This window comes from Staurois parvus, unplaced genomic scaffold, assembly GCF_062004578.1.
Source record: "Staurois parvus isolate SC_StPar_1 unplaced genomic scaffold, SC_StPar_1.0 ptg000870l, whole genome shotgun sequence".
Classification (NCBI taxonomy): Eukaryota; Metazoa; Chordata; class Amphibia; order Anura; family Ranidae; genus Staurois; species Staurois parvus.
In genome coordinates this window covers 365,641-368,445 of record NW_028318666.1, presented here as the reverse complement: position 1 = coordinate 368,445, position 2,805 = coordinate 365,641, and positions in this window count along the sequence as shown.

Below are 2,805 nucleotides of genomic sequence, written 5' to 3'. Positions count from 1 at the left end.
GTGAGGGATTAGCCCAGTAGCGGGGTGTGCTTGACCCCCTGGAAGAGTCAGAGCACAGTGAAAGAAGCTCAGCAAGACAGCAGCAAGTTGTGGTTTATTTACAAGACTGGTGAACATAAGCTGCATATATTCAAAACAGCAAAAAAAAAAAACAGCCCAAAATCACACAGATTTACTCTCACCACAGTATTGTTTGGTTGCTCCCCAGTCTGTCCTGCACAGCAAACTGGTTCCAGGTTGGAGCATTCTCCCTAAGCAGCCTGGGAGTTTTATAGAGCCCAGAGCCCTTAACCTACTGCAGCTGACCTCATTAAATCATCAGTGAGTCAGACAGGCTGACTACACAACACGAGAGAAACAGTCAGTGTAAAGCAAGAACCTGGGACAAATATACCTCCCATCCTGGACACATCCCTTAGTTCTTCCTGCCTTCCTGTCACAATAGATTTCCTTTAAGTAAAAAAATAATTTTGCTAAATAAACGGACCCATAGTGGTCCACAAGGAGCATAACGATACAAAAGCTGAAATGGTTAATAAACACTTATTCCATTCAAACTATTACATTGTAAAATACTGAGATAAAAGGAGATCTGATAATGGCGTGCTTTCAGCAATCACAAGACCATTACTGTAGCTTCTAGTTGTTATCCTGCTAAACAAAAAAAAATTCTGTTCCTTCATACTGAATTATTCTTTGTGCTCAGATATCCAACCACCTTGCCCTCACATTCTGAATCTTGCACTTGTCCACAGACCAAACTACAAATCACCAGATGCCAACTTGCAGATACATAAGAAAGGAATATTCCTTAAATGCATATGAAATATTTAAAAGTTCTTCAGCTGTGACTTTTTGATGCAGATGAAAAGTAAAAACAAAAAAGAATTGCTAGAGTTTTTGTAGGAGCAACTTTGTATATCCCTTTTGCCAAGGAAAAAAAAATCTTTCCCTTGCTCAGGATTTTTGGAAGGTGCTCGTACCATGCAGTGAGCCTTCCTGCTTTCCAACCACCTGAACAATGCAGAGTAGGATCCAGATGCTGGGATAATGTAACTCCCATATGGTACGCCCATATGAGAGAGTTACATCATCATGGCTGCCCAGTGGCCAAAGATCGAGCAAAGCAGCTCAGATGAAGGAACTGAGAAGATGTCATCGGTGATGACAGAGCATTGAGACATCCCATATATGAAGTAGGATGTTCTAGGGGGTAAGTTTGCCATAATGTCCCTGTTATATGTCTACAAGGTGGCATCTGGTATTCCTGTATGTAGGGATGAGATGGACAGAACCAGGTTTGGTTCACTTGATGTTCAGCAAACATCATAAGTCTGGATGCCAAATCCCAACCCCACTGAAATCAAGAAGAGCCAAAACTGTCAAATCAATTATCCCCATTTTTAAGGCTTAAAGGCAAGAGATTGGTGGAAAGTACAAAGAGTCTCCCAAAAACCTACACCTCTATGATGTGAATTTTAGGGAGCCCCATGCAACAAAATGGCAAGGAATCTCCTAAAAATAATACCAGACCCTAATGCAAGCTGCACTGCCCTCTCCTCTTAAAGTGATTGTAAGTGTTTTTTTAATATAAACATGTCATACTTACCTGCCCTGTGTAATGGTTTTGCAATGAGCAGCCCTGATCATTCTCTTCTCGGGTCCCCAGATGGCGATTCCAGCTCCTCCTCCCACCAAGTGCCTCCATAGCAAACCGCTTGCAATGGGGGCACTTGTGTATCAATTATCACTCCTAAGCCACTCTGTGTGTCCATAAGACACACAAAGCATGGCTCAGAACCGCCCCCCACTCCCTTCTCACTGGCTGTGATTGACAGCAGTAAACCAAACCTGGTTCTGTCCATCTCATCCCTACATACAGGAATACCAGATGCCACCTTGTAGACATCCAGTATCTGAGCACAAAGAATTATTCAGTATGAGGAAACAGAAACATTTTCTTGTTTAGCAGGATAACAACTAGAAGCTCCATGAACGGTCTCATGATTGCTGAAAGCACGCCATTATCAGATGTTATTTTATCTCCGTATTTTCCAATATAAGAGTTTGCACAGAATAAGTGTTTATTAACCATTTCAGCTTTTGTATCGTTATGCTCCTTGTGGATCACTATGGGTCTGTTTATTCAGCAATAACCTTTTTTTATTACTTAAAGGAAATCTATGATCGCAGCATACTGTTAAATATCGTGACACTTCTAATATGTAAGTGTCCTTCTTAGGCGTTTAGGTAAATTGTTCTAGTGCCAGGCTGATTTACAACACTGTGACTTTTATTTAACTCACACTTGGCAACAACATAAAATGGATAAAAAAGATAAAATAAAATACAGAAATAATATAAGAAATAAAAGCTGTAGCTATAGAAATGGAATAAGCTTTAGAGAGATATTGAGCTTCTTGCCCGTTCTGTTGTGAAGTAACAAATGAAGAGTGTCGCAATCGTGCACACCAGAGGCAGACACGGCCCTCCATTTTGTTAAGAATTCTCCATGTCTCCCTCATTCTCCCCCTCCCTCTCTGAGAGCCACAGTGACATCTGGTTGGTGTGGGTGTTGGAAGTGTCACAGGCAGCCCAGAGCCCAGTAGGGAGCCCAGAGCTATACACCTCTTTGAGCTGAGCGCCTGGCTGTCTAAGAAAGCTGTGCAATATAGCACATCGTAAAAGATAATGCAAGCCTTCCCAGGAGTTCAAAGACATTCCAGAGAAGAACGAACCAGATAACACTTTTAAAATCCATTTCCCCCTATGTCTCATATCTTGCAATATGAGAGACTTACATAA